Source organism: Rhinoderma darwinii, chromosome 3 (genome assembly GCF_050947455.1).
Source record: "Rhinoderma darwinii isolate aRhiDar2 chromosome 3, aRhiDar2.hap1, whole genome shotgun sequence".
NCBI classification, from domain to species: domain Eukaryota; kingdom Metazoa; phylum Chordata; class Amphibia; order Anura; family Rhinodermatidae; genus Rhinoderma; species Rhinoderma darwinii.
The window spans coordinates 127,829,795-127,849,107 of NC_134689.1; positions in this window are offsets into that span (position 1 = coordinate 127,829,795).

A 19,313-nucleotide genomic window follows, 5' to 3' on the forward strand; every position below is an offset into this window, starting at 1 on the left:
ATTTATGGGTAATGTGACCATTTAGACACAATAGTTTCTTCACAGAACTTATTTGAATTGGGCTGGGAATTAAAAAAATAATAATTTTTTCCAATAATATGTAGTTTTAGCTGAAAATTTCTTATTTTCACAAGAAGTAAAATACTCCATTTTGTTGCCCAATTTGTCCTGAGTGCAGCAATACCCCATTTGTGGTGATAAACTGCCGTTTGGGCTCATGGGAGGGCTCAGAAGAAAAGGAGCGCTATTTGTTCTTTGGAGTCCAGATTTTGCTGGATTAGTTTTCGGTTGCCATGTCGCATTTGCAGAGCCCCAGAGATATCAAAGCAATGTAAACCCACTAGAAGTGACCCCATTTTGGAAACTACACCCCTCAAGGAATTGATTTATGGTTGTTGTGACCATTTTGACCACACAGTGTTTTCACAGCGCGTATTTGAATTGGCCTGTGAAATTAAAAAAATGTAATTTTTTCCAATAACATGTAATTTCTGATCAAAATTTCTTATTTTCACAGAGAACAAAATACCCCATTTTGTTGCCCAATTTGTCCTGAGTGAGGGCTTAGAAGGAAAGGACCACCATTTGGCCTACTGGGGATTTTCCACATGTGAAGTCATGTATGCAGAAGCCCCTGAGGTACCAGTACAGTTGAAACCCCCGAGAAGTGACCCTGTTTTAAAACTACACCCCTTAAGGCATTCATTTAGAGGTGTAGTGAGCATTTTGACCAGAGACATACACCCCATAAACTGTAATGTGGGTTCTCACGGAGATGGCAATACCCTACATGTGGCTATTATCAGCTGCCTGGGCACATAGCAGGGCTCAGAAGGGAAAGATGAGGGGGATAAGCTGTGCGGAGGGCATCAGGGTAAGTAAAACTGGTGTAGATTAAAAATCAAGGGATGTATGATACATTTTAAAACACTCTTTCATACAGAGCCCTAGTTTTTCGGGACACGTGTCACATTGATATATTGTGTCCTTCCTTATCCCCCTCTTATAGCAGACTTTGCACCTCTTTCGACTTTTTCCCTTCTTGCCAGTTTGGGGAACTTCTTCTGGAAAATGTTGCCCTGGTGCGATGCGTGTGGCCTCGCTTCCAGAAGTACTGGGACCCCCCCCCCCTTCCTGGTCCCTAAAAATTTGTTTATTGATAACCACCTCTTGAAATTCCAGGAAAATTCCCCTCTGGCCTGCCCATCGACGTAGCACGTACGCATTGTATAATGCCATCGGTGTGATGTGCACGGCCAGCTTCTTATACCACACCGCATGGCACTGTAGGGCTTCAGGACTTGATCTGACAAGTCCACCCCTCCCATGTAACTATTGTAGTCCAGGATGCAGTCTGGTTTGGGGGTCTCTGTACTGGTACCTCGTACAGGTACATGGGTACTGGTGTGACATCTCTCTTGTCCTTGTACGTGGCACACAATATGTTGCTGCTAGAATGTGCCCTGCTCACACCCCTTGAGTGTTTGCCCAAGTAGAGTCTTAGGGAGGCCTCTCAGATTTCTTCTAGCAGTGCCGCATGCCGCAGTACTTCTGGAAGCGAGGCAGTTGAAGAGTGGGAAGCTGGTATAAAAATTATCCAAGCAGAGTTGGTAACCCTCGTCCAGCAGTGGGTGCACCAAATCCCAAACAATTTTTGCATTAACTCCCAGTAAGGGGGGGGGGGGCATTCTGGGGGCTGAATACTGGTGTCCTTCCCTTCATATATCCTAAATTTGTAGGTATACCCTGATGCACTCGCGCACAGCTTATACATCTTCACATCATACCTTGCCTTCTTACCCGACAGGTACTGGCGGAATTGAAGCCTCCCTTTAAAATCTACCAAGGACTCATCAATAGAAATACAATTCTCGGGGATGAATGCTTGGGAAAACCGGGCACTGAAACGGTCTAATAGGGGTCTCCGTTTATACAAACGGTCAAAACTGGGGTCATCTCGGGGTAGGCACGGCTCATTATCAGTATAATGTAAGAAGCAAAGTATTGCCTCATTTAATTATTTTTTTTAGGTTCCAGTTCAGTTCTGAAGTTGCTTTGAGGGGCCCATATATTAGAAACCCCCATCAAACACCCCATTTTAGAAACTAGACCCCTCAAAGTATTCACAACAGCATTTAGAAAGTTTATGAACACTTTAGGTGTTTCACGGGAATTTAGAGCAAAGTAGAGGTGAAATTTACATTTTTATTTTTTTTTGTCAGAAAATCCTTTTTATTCCATTTTTTTTTTATAACACAAAAGGTTTTACCAGAGAAACGCAACTCAATGCTTATTGCCCAGATTCTGCAGTTTTGAGAAATATCCCACATGTGGTGCTAGTGCGGTAATCGACTGAAGCACCGGCCTCCGAAGCAAAGGAGCACCTAGAGGAATTTGAGGCCTCCTTTTTATTAGGCACCATGTCTGGTTTGAAGAGGTCTTGTGGTGCCAAAACAGTGGAAACCCCCAAAAGTGACCCTATTTTGGAAACTAGACACCTTGAGGAATTCATTGTAGTTTTCATGGGGTGCATGCGACTTTTTGATCCGTTTTTATTCTATTTTTAAGTAGCGTGGTGACTAAAAATTAGCAATTCTACGATTGTTTTTTCATTCTATTTTTCTTACAGCTTTCACTGTGCGCTATAAATGACATATTCACTTTATTCTGCGGGGCGATACGATTACGGCGATACCAGATGTTTATTGTTTTATTATGTTTTATGGCGTTTCCACAATAAAATACTTTTTGTAAAAAATCATTCACTTTTTGTGTTACCTTATTCTAAGAGCCAGAACTTTTTTATTTTTCCATCAATAAATCCGTGCGAGGACTTATTTTTTGCATAACGAACTGTAGTTTCGATCAGGACCACTTTTAGGTACATGTGACTTTTTGATCTCTTTTTATTCCATTTTTTGGGAGGTGAAGTGACCAAACAATTGTGATTCTGGCACGGTTTATTATTATTTTCCTTTACGACGGTCACCGCGTGGGATAAATAATTAAATAATTTTGTAGTTCAGGCCGTTACGGACGCGGCGATACCAATTATGTATAGTTTATTTGTTTGTTTATATATTTTTATTAATAATAAAGGACTGATAAGGCAAAAAGGGGGATTTTTACTTTTATTACTTTTAATAAACTGATAAGCCTCGTTTGAATCACCTAGCAACCAGCGATATCGCGCTTTTCCTCCACAACATCCATTTGTATGTTACAATTACATAACAAATTACTTAATATCATTTATACTAACTTCATCATTCTTGATTAACCGCTTCCCTACCGCCCACAGTAAATTCACGTCGGCGCTTGCTGGGCTCTGTGCAGCGCCGACGTGAATTCACGGTGGGTGTTAAAAGCGTGATCCGGGTGTCTCAGAGTAGCGCTGACACCCGGATTGCGCTGTTATCCCATGCCTCTAGTCCCGGGACCGGTCGCAGGGAAAGTTTGTTGTAGCAACGAACTAGAAAGTTTGTTACTACAACAAACTGGAAAGTTTGTTGCTACAGCAAACTTTCCCTGGGACCGATTGCAGGTGCTGCAATCGGTTATAAGGCAAAACTGGAGACAATACAACAGCCCCCGGGTCTGCCATGCACAGCAGCCTATGAGAACCAGCCGAAGGCTGGTCCTCATAAGCTTCCTGTCAGTGTGACTCTCAGCGTCACACTGACAGTTTATAATACATTACACTACCTAGGTAGTGTAATGTATTATAGCAGCCATCAGTGTGACAAAAAATAAATAATTTTATCGAAAAGTGATTTTATTGTGCAAATGCCACAAAACATAAAAAAACTATATACATCTGGTATCGCCGTAATCGTATCGACCCGCAGAATAAAGTAAAATGTAATTTATAGGGCACGGTGAAAAGTGTAAAAAAAAAAAGACAAAAAACATTGTCAGAATTTGTTTTTTTGTCACTTTGCTTGCCAAAACAAATCTAATAAAAAGTGATAAAAAAAAATCACATGTACCCTAAAATGGTACCAATGAAAACTACAGATTGTCCCGCAACAAATAAGCCCTCACACAGCTCCGGTGAAGAAAAAATAAAAAAAGTTCTGGCTCTCAGAATATAGCGACAGAAATTGTGCAGTGTCCAAAAGCGGATAAGATCGGGCGCCATTTATCAGTGCGACATTGGCCACATACAGTGAAGGAAATAAGTATTTGATCCCTTGCTGATTTTGTAAGTTTGCCCACTGTCAAAGACATGAACCAGTCTAGAATTTTTAGGCTAGGTTAATTTTACCAGTGAGAGATAGATTATATAAAAAGAAAAACAGAAAATCACATTGTCAAAATGATATATATTTATTTGCATTGTGCACAGAGAAATAAGTATTTGATCCCTTTGGCAAACCAGACTTAATACTTGGTGGAAAAACCCTTGTTGGCAAGCACAGCAGTCAGACGTTTTTTGTAGTTGATGATGAGGTTTGCACACATGTTAGATGGAATTTTGGCCTACTCCTCTTTGCAGATCATCTGTAAATCATTAAGATTTCGAGGCTGTCGCTTGGCAACTCGGATCTTCAGTTCCCTCCATAAGTTTTCGATGGGATTAAGGTCTGGAGTCTGGCTAGGCCAATCCATGACCTTAATGTGCTTCTTTTTGAGCCTCTCCTTTGTTGCCTTGGCTGTATGTTTCGGGTCATTGTCGTGCTGGAAGACCCAGCCACGAGCCATTTTTAATGTCCTGGTGGAGGGAAGGAGGTTGCCACTCAGGATTTGACGGTATATGGCTCCATCCATTCTCCCATTGATGCGGTGAAGTAGTCCTGTGCCCTTAGCAGAGAAACACCCCCAAAACATAATGTTTCCACCTCCATGCTTGACAGTGGGGACGGTGTTCTTTGGGTCAAAGGCAGCATTTCTCTTCCTCCAAACACGGCGAGTTGAGTTAATGCCAAAGAGCTCAATTTTAGTCTCATCTGATCACAGCACCTTCTCCCAATCACTCTCAGAATCATCCAGATGTTCATTTGCAAACTTCAGGCAGGCCTGTACATGTGCCTTCTTGAGCAGGGGGACCTTGCGGGCACTGCAGGATTTTAATCCATTACGGCCTAATGTGTTACCAATGGTTTTCTTGGTGACTGTGGTCCCAGCTGCCTTGAGATCATTAACAAGTTCCCCCCCCCCGTGTAGTTTTTGGCTGAGCTCTCACCTTCCTCAGGATCAAGGATACCCCACGAGGTGAGATTTTGCATGGAGCCCCAGATCGATGTCGATTGACAGTCATTTTGTATGTCTTCCATTTTCTTACTATTGCACCAACAGTTGTCTCCTTCTCACCCATTCCAGCCTTGTGCAGGTCTATGATCTTATCCCTGACATCCTTAGAAAGCTCTTTGGTCTTGCCCATGTTATAGAGGTTAGAGTCAGACTGATTAATTGAGTCTGTGGACAGGAGTCTTTTATACAGGTTACCATTTAAGACAGCTGTCTTTAATGCAGGCACCAAGTTGATTTGGAGTGTGTAACTGGTCTGGAGGAGGCTGAACTCTTAATGGTTGGTAGGGGATCAAATACTTATTTCTCTGTGCACAATGCAAATAAATATATATAATTTTGACTATGTGATCTTCTGTTTTTTTTTTTTTTATATAATCTATCTCTCACTGGTAAAATTAACCTAGCCTAAAAATTCTAGACTGTTCATGTCTTTGACAGTGGGCAAACCTACAAAATCAGCAAGGGATCAAATACTTATTTCCTTCACTGTATCTGCGGATTATTATTTATTTACCTAATTATTATATCCTCTTATTATGTCCTGATGTACTCTGCCCAATTTACACATACCCCCACATCATAAACTGAAATACCAGCAAAACCCCAAACAGAACAGTTACCAAGCAAAATCTGCGCTCCAAAAGCCAAATGGCGCTCCCTCCCTTCTGAGCCCCACAGCGTGCCCAAACACCAGCTTACGTCCACATATATGATATTTTATATCCGGGAGAACCCGCTCAACATTGTACGAGGTATTTGTCTTCAGTGGCACAAACTGGGCACAACATATTGTGCATTAAAATGAAATATCAGTGGAAAATGTTAATTTTCACTTTGCACCATCCGCTGCGCATTAACGCCTTCGCGAACCACGACTTAATAGCATGTCGTGGTGCGGGGGGTTATATATGGAGCGGGCTCATGCACTGAGCCCGCTCCATATTCTGCAGGTGTCCGCTGTGTATTACAGCTGACACCCGGGACTAATGGCCAGGAACAGTGATCGCGCTGTTACAGGAGCCTGTAAAAATGATATTATACTGCAATACATTAGTACTGCAGTGTATTGTACCAGTGACCTAATGATCCCTCGTTCCAGTCCCCTAAAGGGACTTTTGGGAGGTTTCCACTGTTTTGGTACCTCAGGGGCTTTGCAAATGCGACATGACACCGGAAAACCATTCCAGCTAAATTTGAGCTCCAAAAGCCTAAGATTGTTCCTTCCCTTCTGAGTCTTGCCGTGGGTCCAAACAGCAGTTTATTACCACATATGGCATATAACTGTAATCAGGACAAATTGCTTTACAAATTTTGGGGTGATTTTTCTCCTTTATTCATTGTAAAAATTAAACATTTGTATGTTTTTTCATAAAAAAGTAGATTTTCATTTTCACGGCCTAATTCCACTAAATTCAGCAAAAAAAACTGTGGGGTCAAAATGCTAACTATACCCCTAGAAAAATTCCTTGAGGGGTGTAGTCTACAAAATGGGGTCACTTTTGGGGGGTTTCCACCGTTTTGCTCCCTCCAGGGCGTTGCAAACGCGACATGGCACTGAAAACCAATCCATAACAATCTGCGCTTCAAAATCCAAATGGCGTTCCTTCCCTTCTGAGCTCTGGTGTGGGTCCAAACAGCAGTTTAGTACCACATATGGGGTATTGCTGTAATCAGGAGAAGTAGCTTTACAATTTTTTTTTTATATTTTTTCAGAAAAAAAGTAGATTTTCACTTTCACAGGCAAACTCCAATAAATATAGCAGAAGACCTGTGGGGTCAAGATGCTAACTATACCCCTAGATAAATTCCTTGAGGTGTGCAGTTTCCAAAACTGTGTCACTTTTGGGGGATTTCCACTGTTTTGGCACCACAAGACCTCTTCAAACCCGACATGGTGCCTAAAATATATTCCAAAAAAAGGAGGCCACAAAATCCACTAGGTGCTCCTTTGCTTCTGAGGCCGGTATTTCAGTCCATTATCACACTAGGGCCACATGTGGGATATTTCTCAAAACTGCAGAATCTGGGCAATAAATATTGTGTTGCGTTTCTCTGGTAAAACCTTCTGTGTTACAGAAAATAATGTATTACAAATGAATTTCAGCAAAAAAAAATACAAATTTTAAATTTCCCCTCTACATTGCTTTAATTCCTGTGAAACGCCTAAAGGGTTAAGAAACATTCTGAATGCTGTTTTGAATACTTTGAGGGGTGCAGTTTTTAATATTCAGTGATTTATGGGGTCTATGTAGTACATAAGGCCCTCAAAGTCGCTTTAGAACTGAACTGGTCCCTGTAAAAATCGCCTTTTGAAATTTTCTTGAAAATGTGAGAAATTGCTGCTAAAGTAAAAAGCCTTGTAACGTCCTATAAAAATAAAATAATGTTCAAAAAACGATGCAACTATAAAGTAGACATATGGAATATGTGAAATAGTAACTATTTTGTGTGGTATTACTATCTGTTTTACAAGCAGATACATTTAAAATTAGAAAAATCATAATTTTTGCAAATTTTCTCAAAATTTTGGTGTTTTTCACAAATAAGCAATGAATTTATTGACCAAATTTTTCCACTAACATAAAGTACAATATGTCACGAGAAAACAATCTCAGAATCACTTGGATAGGCAAAAGCATTCCAGAGTTATTACCCCATAAATTGACACATGTCAGATTTGAAAAAATGGGGCTGGTCCAAAAGGCCAAAATGAGCTCGGTCTTGAAAGGGTTAATACAAAAAATCTTTTCATTGATCGAATACGTTCTGTAGACCACTGACATTAGTAAAAAAGACGCTCATTTGTATTGCTTTGATTCAGCAATCGGCGAAATAACGCTCTCCTCCTTAAACATCCATTTATATGTTTGCATTACACAATTAGCGATTTATCACCATTTATGATTACACTCCATTTTCTTACACCTCAAATGTGTTTTTATTAATAACAATATGTTTACATAGGCAAAGTGAGGGTTTTATTGATCCCCTTCGTCGATTTTTTTTAAATTTTTTTTTTAAACCATGTTTAATAGATGCATTCCTTTACAACTCTATGTATGAAACTTTTTATAACGTAATATTGATGGTCATCTTTTCTTTTAGTTTTTTATGAGAATTAACTTGTTTTAAATTTTCCGGCATAGATGTTATTCATGACGTCACGGTCATCCTTTGACCTTTTCCCTTTTGGCTCCTTCCTGTGCACTCTAATTTCCGCTGATATATAAGAACCCCCTTTTCTTTGTATGTAACCTTAACGGCCTGAGGAAGACGCTGGTACAGCGTTGAAACGCGTAGCCATTATTTTATAATACACATATATTTTTTCATATCACTCCGTCTACCATTGCCAATATCTTACAAACAGCCACGCAGCAGCGCCTCACAGGATCCTCCCTTTTCCAACTACCCTTCCATATCCTAACAAGCGGTGACCGCCTGGTTTACCGGTCTGGATTGCGGCAGCAGCATTTGTGGATTTTCTCATCACCTTATCCAAGTACTACCTGGGTGAGCATAACACAGTACTACTGACATTTCACCCAAAATCAATTGACCTGCACCATGTGGCGCCGTGCCTTTAGTTTTTATGTTCAATATATGATTTAGGTAGAGCCCAATAGAGCCCATCCTAGTCCAAACAGAAACAAACACCAGACTGAAACCTAGAAATGTAACCTATATAAAAATATAAAGTATGCAACAATATTGTTACAGGGACAAACAGCTTCTGCAATGAATGGTAGTTATCACAAAGAAAGCTTCCTCTTTTATTATGTACAATTGTTCTATTGGCTAAAAGTATATGGAGAAGTTCTTAGCATCAATGTAATCTTACAATCCAAATCCAATGTTTAAACACCTGATGTTATAATTTGCTTTGTATATTTTTTCAGAATACTAAGATCCACGTAGCACAGAAGTCAGAGTCAGAAAAACACAAAATATCCAAAGGGTCAGAGCGCATCCAATAGGTAATTTTTAGAAAGGGTGTGACCTATGGTAATGTACAGCTACGTATTTTCCTTTTCTACTCTGCTTTCAGATATTCCCGTTTTATCAGTTTTTGTAACATTTTTGCTGGAGTTTAAAATAATATTTTTTACAAAAAATCTTGGAAAATATGGTATATGTGAATACAGTCTAAAAGAAAACAAAACCTTGAAAATGCAAGAGAAAGTGGGTCCTGAAAAAATTCCACCATATTACAGATTACAGATAAAACTGGGAATTAAAGGGTTGCTCCATGTGTAAAATACTTGTTGGGTGGGACACAGAGTCTCTATGGTTCTGTATTATCGAGTCATAATCACCCTGTGTGCTGCCATATGGTGTCTGCCCTTCTGTAATTATGCATCATATGAAACATGCCACTAAATTTGTTTCCTCACAGATTTAAACAGAATCTGTGAGAAAGATGCAATGTATGAAATCGGAGGCATATGGTGGTACAGTATGGGCGCACAGAATTCTATGGGTGCTGTATTACAGTTCCGCACAACACAGATCGGTAATATCGCCATGTGCATGAGGCCTAAATTAAATTTATCTGGTTACAGAATTTACACAAACTTTGTAATCTGCTTCGTATCATACCTCGGTCCCTGATCTGCGGGACTGCATCTACAGGGGTTACATGCAATGTATGCATGGACACAGAATAATAACTGCATGAACAGTGTCAGGATATGAACATTGATTTGGATGTTGATTTAGATCCAGACAATGTCCCCATGACAAATAAATGGAACTGTCTTAGCACATAAACAGCAGTGTTGTCATCAGGACATGGGCCAGAAGCGCAGCAGACAAGTGGTGTTAAACTTCATTATTTTTATAGCATAATAACGTAAACATGCGGTGACAATACAGTGACATCAGCTGACAGACGTCAGCAGAGGGACTGATCGCAACTGTCCTCATCTGTCAGTCACTCCAAACGACCAATCACAGCAAAAAGTGAAAAAAACGCGTTTCCATGCTCAGATCTCCTCATTACAGTCACAGTGGTGAAGAGTTAGGAGTTGTGTCAATTACTGTGTCCCCCAAAAAAAAAAATCCCCCTGAACCACCAGTGCAAATCCTGGACAGGTCAGGTTTCAAGCAACCAGGGAGCATGAGAGGGTTTTCTCTGCTGTTGCTTGGGTGTAAAGCCTGGAAAAGGGCCTGGTTTCCTGGAGTGTGAAGGAGTAGGGTGGCTTCCACTCCATACAGACAGTCCGTGTCTTGGGCTGTCTGATGAGCCTAGTTAGGCTTCACCTAAGACTGCTCTTTAAATCAGGTGTGTGCTATTCACACAGGGCTCCCAGTCTGAGGAAGACAGGTATTGCCAAGCCCGTGGGAGGCACAAGTTCTAGTAAGAAAATGTGTATGCTTTGAGGTACTGGGCACAAGGCTCAGGGCCTCTTAGTGAGGGACACTGAATGTATTAGTTAGGGGCTGGACGGCCTAGAGTTTATTTTGTACAGTTTTGTTGTAAAACTGCTTGCTGTATTGAAGATAATAAAGCTGGCTGCGGCTGGTTTAAACCCTTATCCAACGTGTTGGAGTGAACTTTCTATGTGTGCCAACCATCTCACCCTGGAGATGACGATCCTGTGAGCTAAGTTGTCCCCTGTCATGGTTTGTGGGTCTGTGGACCCGCTAGGCCGCACCGCCGTAGCGGGGAGGCAGCTGGCCAATACATGTACGTCAAATGTCGCAAAGGGGTTAATGCGCAGGCGCACAGACTAACCTAATAAAGTTACCACTCAGTGGATATTAATATACAAAAGCTATTTTGACTATTAATGCCAATTAGCACTGATTTACAATCAGTGGTTTTCTATTATTTTATTAAGTGGGATTAGAGATTCAGCGAGTTCACGTAAATTACTTTCTTTTCGCCAGTTCTTTTTGAAAAGGCAGTCAACTCTTTTTTTTTTTTTCCCCCAATAGAGGTCAAACAAAGGCAAACACACTGACATTGTTATATATGCAGGTTTCATTTGCACGGTCAGTTGCAAAGTTCATTTTCATTCAGCGTTAAATAAAATGCTAATAATGTAAAATTGCAAAACATCCCAGAAGAATATCCAAACAACTGTAGGCCTCTTTAGGCGGGATTCACACGACAGGGTTTCCCGGCTGGGTGCCGGCCGTTCATAAATCGGCCGGCACCCGGTTGCATTAGGAATAAAAGACCCCTAATGGGGCTATTCACACGTCCTATTTTTTGACGGGCCGGGAAAACCGGCCGTCAAAAAATGGGACATGCCCTATTTTCGGCCGGCTATCCGGCCGCCCGGCTCCCATAGAAGTCTATGGGGCCGGGTAATACACGGCCATCACCGGAATGTGTCCCGAGTGATGGCCGGGTCTACCGTCGCTCGTGCACTCTCTCCTCCTCCTCACAGCGCAGAGTGCATGTGAGGAGGAGGAGTTGATGCCATTCGGACGAATGGCTACGCTGGAGATACTGTGTGGCAGGGCCAGGGTGTACAGCAGGTGGAAGGGAGCGCTGCGCTGGCTCCCTTCCCCTGCTTGTTACGGTTCCCGACCGCTGGCTTTATTTTTACTACCCGAGCCATAGACTTTTTACGGCTCGGGTTTTAACTTCCTGCTACCGCGATCGGGCAGCTGAATGTCGGGTCTCCGGCTGTCAGTCACTGCCGGGGACCCTGAGGAGAAGATAGAAGCAGCTTTCGCTGCTTCTGTCTTCTCCGATGTCTTTTTACACAGCGTTCAATGAACGCTGTGTATAGGAATAGAGACAGCAGCAGCGGCGCTGTCTCTATTCCTCCCGGTGATCATGTGACTGGTCACATGATTGCCGGGTGCCGTTAGTGACAGACTGCTGCTGGGTCTTACTAGACCCAGCACAGCCCAGTTAGTGACAATCGTCACTGTGAGAGGGCTGATTTCCCCTGTAACTGGAGCTACTGTGCAGCCCCAGTTACAGGGGAAAAGCCTGGTGTAAAAGAAAGAAAAAAAATATTAAAAGTTCCAAAAAGGTCTTTTTTGACCTTTTGAGGGACAGACCATAGTAATAAAAAAATAAGTAAAGTGGAAAAAATTCATCCGATTAAAAAACGGTCAGGGAAAAAAACGGATGCAAATCGGGTCCAAATCGGCCGGTAAAAACGGCAACACGGCCCGGAACGGAATCAGAACGGATGCAAACCGGATGCAAACCGGCCGGGAAAATCGGCCAAAAACGGCCGATTTTCCCGGCCGACACTCGGACACTGTCGTGTGAATGAGGCCTTAGAGTATGCTCACACGTAGTTTTTTTGCAGGCAGAAAATTCTGCCTGGAAAAATCAGCTCCGGTTTTTTTAAGTGGTTTTGCACGCGTTTTTTGTCGCGTTTTAGCTATCTCCAACATAAAGGAGTAACCGTGAGCGTTTTTGCTGAAAAACGCGTAAAAAAATTGCGGCAAAAAAACGCGTTTATTTCCGTCTCCCATTGATTTCAAATGGGTTTTTGAGGCGGAAAATGCCTTGTCGCGTTTTAGCTATCTCCAACATAAAGGAGTAACCGTGAGCGTTTTTGCTGAAAAACGCATAAAAACATTGCGGCAAAAAAACGCGTTTATTTCCGTCTCCCATTGATTTCAAATGGGTTTTTGAGGCGGAAAATGCCTTAAGATAGGGCATGTCGCTTCTTTTTAACGCAAGATGGTTTTTCCGCTCGCGGGAAAAAAACGCCTCCGCCTCCCATTGAAATCAATGGGAGGCATTTTCGGCAGTTTTTTGGCGCGTTTTCTTGCGTGGTTTCCGCGTCCAAAAACTCTGTGTGAACTGGCCCTTAAAGAGCAGTGTTCCCCTCCTGGTTAGTGTCTCTCCTTCTATGATTAGATTCACTTAAAGTGTAAATACACTTGTATAAAACCTTTGACATGTCAGCTGTTTTGATTAGTGGGGGTCTGAGCACTGAAAACCCCACCAATCACCAAAACGCACCAGGGTAAGCACTGTGTCCATTCTTTTCCTCGAAAAAGCAGTGTACAGACCAGGGGCGTAACTAGGAAAGACTGGGCCCCATAGCAAACTTTTGACTGGGCCCCCCCCCCTCTGCTGGGTATCACACAACCCCCCCCCCCCCTTGTAGATAGTGCCTCCCTATAGATTCCACCACACAGCGCCCCCTATAGATAGCACAATACACAGCCCCCTGTAGATAACGCCATACAGCCCCCTCTGTAGATAACGCCATACAGACCCCCCCCAAAAAAAAACGGCCTATAGTTTGTCCTACAAAAGACATGCATCCCCTATCCACAGGATAGGGGATACATGTGTGATCGCTGGCAGCGATAAGGAGAACGGGGGACCGAAAGTCCCCCGAAGTTCTCCATGACTAACCTCTGACTTCCGGCGTCTGCGCAGTTCAATAAAAATGAAAGGAGCGCTGGTCACGCATGCGCACAAGCACGACCGGTGCGCAAGTCATTTCCATGGAGCTGCCGACACAGACACCGGAAGTCCGAGGTTTGTCATGGAGAACTTAGGGGGGACTTTCGGTCCCCCGTGCTCCTCATCGCTGGGCGTCCCAGCGATCCCACATGTATCCCCTGTCCTGTGGATAGGGGATGCATGTCTTTTGTAGGAACAACCCGTTCAGTGGCGTCGCGCTGTAGCAGCCATAGCGGCTGCTAGCGGAGCCTGCGGCCATGGGAGGGGCCGTGCCGGCGGGTGGCACAGGCCCCCTCATGCTGCAGGCCCCGTAGATGTCGCTACGGCTGCTATAGCGGTATTTACGCCACTGCGCATAGGTTTGTACGGCGTAAAACTACAGCTCCCAGCATGGCCGAAACAATGATAAGGATATGCTGGGAGATGCGGTTTCACAAAAAAAAACATACCACCATCATCTCGCTGCAGATCATACAGTGACTACAATACTGATTAGCGGCAGAATAAACATTTACATTAAGTGACTCATCGGTGACGTCTCAGATTCTAGTTCTTTTCTTCTCCCTCCGGTTCAGACATCTATGATGGATTTCTCCCGGCCATGACCCACTTCTGCAGTTTTCCGTTTAGATGTCTTCAGCTTCTCACTTTTAAAACATTTCTGCACCTGTAAACAAAGTTACAATTCTCAACACATCTAAATATAACTGTCTCACACACACACACACACACACACACACCGTGCCCCCTGTAGATAGTGCCCCCTGTAGATAGTGCCCCCTGTAGATAGTGACCTACATAGAAGCCCCTGTAGATAGTGCCCACATATGGACTCCAGAGCTGCAAGGCAATAGTGCTAACCACTGAGCCACCGTGCTGCCCTACATATAGCTTCCCCTATAGTTAGTGCTCCACGTATAGCCCACCTCTGTAGATATTGTCCCACATATAGCCCACCCCTGTAGACTGTGCACTACATATAGCCACCCTGTTGCTAGTGCCCCACAGGTAACCCACCCCTGTATATAGTGTCCCACACATAGCCCACCCCTATAGAAAGTACCCTAAAAAATAGCTCCCCTATAGATAGTGCTCTACATATAGCCCACCCCTGTATAGTGTCTCACATATACTGCCCCACATATAGACCCCCCTGTAGATAGTGGCCCACACCCCCACATATAGACCCCCCTGTAGCTACTGCCCCACATATAGACCCCCCTGTAGCTACTGCCCCACATATAGACCCCCCTATATATAATAGCCCACATAAAGACGACCCCCCCCCCCCCTGTAGATAGACCCCCCCACTATAGATAATGCCATTCACATTTTTCTGAGGAAAAAAATATATTAAGTTGACATACTCACATTCTCCGGTTCCCACGCTGTTCACTGGCGATGCAGACATGCTCTCTTCTGAGCATGTCTGCAGGAGCTGAATGAGCGTCCTTCAATGACGCTGATTGGCGGGGCAGAATGACTTGCCCCGCCAATCAGCACCTTCCAAGCATGGAAGCGGCGCGATGATGTCATCGCGCCGCTAGCCAATCAGTGTCATTGTAAGGCACTGGATGGTCAGGCACGGAACATGCCCGGCCATTCAGCGCTAATACATGTATTTGGCTGCCGCTAGCACCGGGGCCCCCTCCGGTGCTAGCGACACCTACAGGCATGAGAGTGCCTGTGTAAGGCTCGGCGGCGCGGGCCCCACAGTAGCGGTGCTACCCCTGTAGCAGCCATAACGGCTGCTAGCGGCGCCACCGGGCATTTGGGAGGGCGTGCACGGGCCCCCTCAAGCCCCGGGCCCCGTAGCAGCCGCTACTGCTGCTACCGCGGTAGTTACGCCACTGGTACAGACTCATAACCTTTCTATTGAGCCCCGTACTCTTCTGGCTCGGCTTTCCAAGGATAGCTGAACAAAGTCGATCTGAAATGAAGGGGCACAGCTCTCACTTGAGTGCTAGTAACGCTTCGTTTTAGCGAACAGTGGGGGACTCAGCACTTGGGACCCTGACTGATCGATACCTCTGACATGTCACTTGGACATGTCGAAGGTTTTAATAAAATTTTGTTACACGTTAAGACTTTTGAGCCCTTCATGCTTGGACAGCAGCCTAGGAAGACACCAGAGCACAGATCAGCCCGTCTAAGTTTTAGCGAAAGAGAACCACCAGTCTTTCACATTTTAAAGGTCCTTCTAGCTCAGAGGGTTTGGCATAGATCATATAAAGCATTCCATAGTAAGAACATCATATCAACAGTCAAACATGGTGGTGGTAGCATAATGGTGTGAGGATGCTTTGCTGGTTTAGGGACCTGGAAGGCATTAGTGAAGGAGCTATAAACCCTACATTGTACCAGACAATTCTTAAAGTGGATATGACAGGTCTCCTATGTAGCTTCAATCTTATCTAATGATGGCAGAATAGGATAGGAGGGGTAGACTGGAATTCATAGTTTATATGATTAGACTCAGTATTTTCATGTAAAAAGCTTTATAAATGACAGGACTCGTCCTGAGTCCTGAATCCCCCACACAGAGTGATTGACAGCTTTTATTGTATGATTGTGTATACAGGTAGGGCTGTAATGCACAGGGAATGGAGGACTCACAGGCTTTCTCTGAGTCTTGGCAGCATTTAAACAGCTTTTTACATGAAAATACTGATTTAACCCTTTAACGACCCAGCCATTTTCCATTTTTCCGTTTTACTTTTTCACTCCCCGCCTTCCAAGAGCCATAACGTTTTTATTTTTCGGTCAATGGAGTGGTAAGAAGGCTTATTTTTTGCTGTAGCTTCGATTTGCACCATTTAACCCCTTAATGACCGCCGATAAGCCTTTTCACGGCGGTCATTAATGGGCTTTATTCTACAGCGCCGCCATTCTACGGCGCTGCTGTAGAATAAAGTAAACAGAGCAGGGAGCCGTCAAATCTCCCTGCTCTCAGTTGCCAGAGACAGCTGAGGGCTGGGGGCGTCCCTGCTCTGCCGGGTGAGATCGATATTAGTATCGATTTCACCCGTTTAACCCTTCAGATGCGGTGCACAATAGCGTGCACCGCATCTGAATGGTTTTGGAGAGAGGGAGGGAGCTCCCTCTCTCTCCCACCGACACCCGGCGATAAAATCGCCGAGTGTCTGTGTCTTCTATGGCAGCCGGGGGTCTAATAAAGGCCCCCAGGTCTGCCTGGAGCGAATGCCTGCTAGATCATGCCGCAGGCATGACCTAGCAGATGCCTGTCCATTTTAAACGGACAGGCAGTAATACACTGCAATACAAATATATTGCAGTGTATTATAATAGCGATCGGAGGATAGTGAAGTCCCCTAGTGGGACTAGTAAAAAAGTAAAAAAAAGTTTAATAAAGTTAATTTAAAAGAAAAGTGAAAAGCCCACTTTTTCCCCTTACAAAATGCTTTACTATTAAAAAAAACTACAATAAAGCAAAAAAGTTACACATATTTGGTATCGCCGCGTCCGTAACGACCCCGACTATAAATCTGTTACATTATTTAACCCACACGGTGAACGGCGTAAAGAATAAAATAAAAAACTATGGAAGAATTGCTGTTTTCTGTTAATCCTGACTTTAAAAAAATGTGATAAAAAGTGATCAAAAAGTCGCATCTGCTCTCAAATGGTACCAATAAAAACTGCAAGTCGTCCCGCAAAAAACAAGACCTTATACAGCTATGCCGACGCAAAAATAAAAAAGTTACAGCTCTTCGAATGTGACAATGGAAAAATGTAAAAAATGGCTTGGACATTAGGGCCCAGAATGCAAGCAGGGGGAATGGGTTAAAGTATCATATAATGTGCTGGGAAATGGAAAAAAAAATATTTGTGGGGTGGAATTGGAAAAAAATTCATTCCTCCATTGTTTTTTGGGTTTTGTTTTTACGGCTTCCACCGTGCGGTAAAACGACAACTGAACTTTATTTTGCGTCCCAATACGATTACGGTTATACCAAATTTATATAGCTTTTTTTATATTTTACTACTTTTACGAAGAAAAAAACGATTTGTTAACAAAAAAATTGTTCTGTTTCACCACATTCTGAGAGCCATAACTTTTTTATTGCGGGACGAGCTGTAGTTTTTATTGATACCATCTTTTGGTACATACGATTTTTTGATCACATTTTATTTCATTTTTTTTCAGCACTAAGGTGACCAAAAAGCAATGATTCGGGTGTTTTTAATAAAAAATTTTAGGCCGTTCACCATGCGAGTTAAATAATGATATATTGTAATAGTTCGGACTTTTACAGATGCGGCGATACCAATTTTTTTTAAATTTTTTTTTGCTTGAGGAAAAACATTTTTTTATAAACTTCTAATATTTTCTTTTTTTTACACTTTTTAAAAATGTATTTAACTTTCTTTTACACATTTTATTAGTCCCCCTAGGGAACTTGAACCAGCGATCAAATGTATTGCAGTATATTGTCATTTTTACAGGGTTCTGCTAAGCCATGCCAGAGGTAGACAGAATGCAGCCCTGGGGGCCTTTATTAGGCCCCCGCGCTGCCATGACAACCATCGGTGCCCCCCTATCGTGCTGTGGGGGGCCGATGGGCTGTGAGGGGGCCGCCCCCTCCTCCTAACGGTTTAAATGCCACGGTTGTTATTGCCAGTTAAACGGCCTGGAACAGCACGATCGCTGTTCCTGGCTGTTAGAGCAGCGTGTCAGCTGTAATACACAGCTGACAGCTGCAGTGTGTGGAGCGATCACCCCCCTGCTCCATGACATGTATTTTCGTCATTGGTCCTTAAGCGGTTAAATCATGGGAAGCTATATATCCCCAAGCTTACTAATCCACATCTGTCCTGTCCTGCCCTCCGATAGGGTAGAAAATGAGACATGACCAGTGAGCTTTAAGGAGGATATCCATTCATCTTTCCATAGTTAGGGTCTGAAGTTTGTGAACCCTTCAGAATTTATTATATTTCTGCATAAATTTCACACAAGTCCTAAAAGTAGATAAATAAAACCAAATCGAACCAATCAGTCAAAAATATCACATATCTGAGAGTGGGAAAAGTATGTGAACATTTGCTTTCACGATCTGGTGTGATCTCATTGTGCAGCAATGACTACAAATCACTAACTGCTGTCCTTAATGAAGACTGAACCTGCCCCCTGGTGGGGAATTCTTATAAGGGTGCGTTTGCATATGTCAGTTGTATCAGCATCAGTTTTTTTGTCTCAAGTGATTACAACTGATGCAAAAATGTATCAGTTGCCATCAGGCTTTTTCACGATTTTTACTACAAAACCATCGGTTGTCGTTAGTTGTCATCCGGTTTTACCATCTGTTTTTAACATCAGATTTTACCACAATGGTCCACAAAATGCTAGTCTAGGCTCTGAAAATGTGCCCCTGTATATAGTGCCACACAGCCCCTGTAAATAATATCGCAGTGCCCTCTGTAGATAGTGCCACAGTATACCCTGTAGATAATGTCACACAGCCCCCCTGTAGATTGCGCCATACAGCTCCCTTATAGGTAGCGCCACATAGCCTCCTTGTAGGTAGCGCCACACAGCCCCCTTGTAGGTAGCACCACACAGCCCCCTTGTAGGTAGCGCCACACAACACAGCCCCCTTGTAAGTAGCGCCACACAACACAGCCCCCTTGTAGGTAGCGCCAC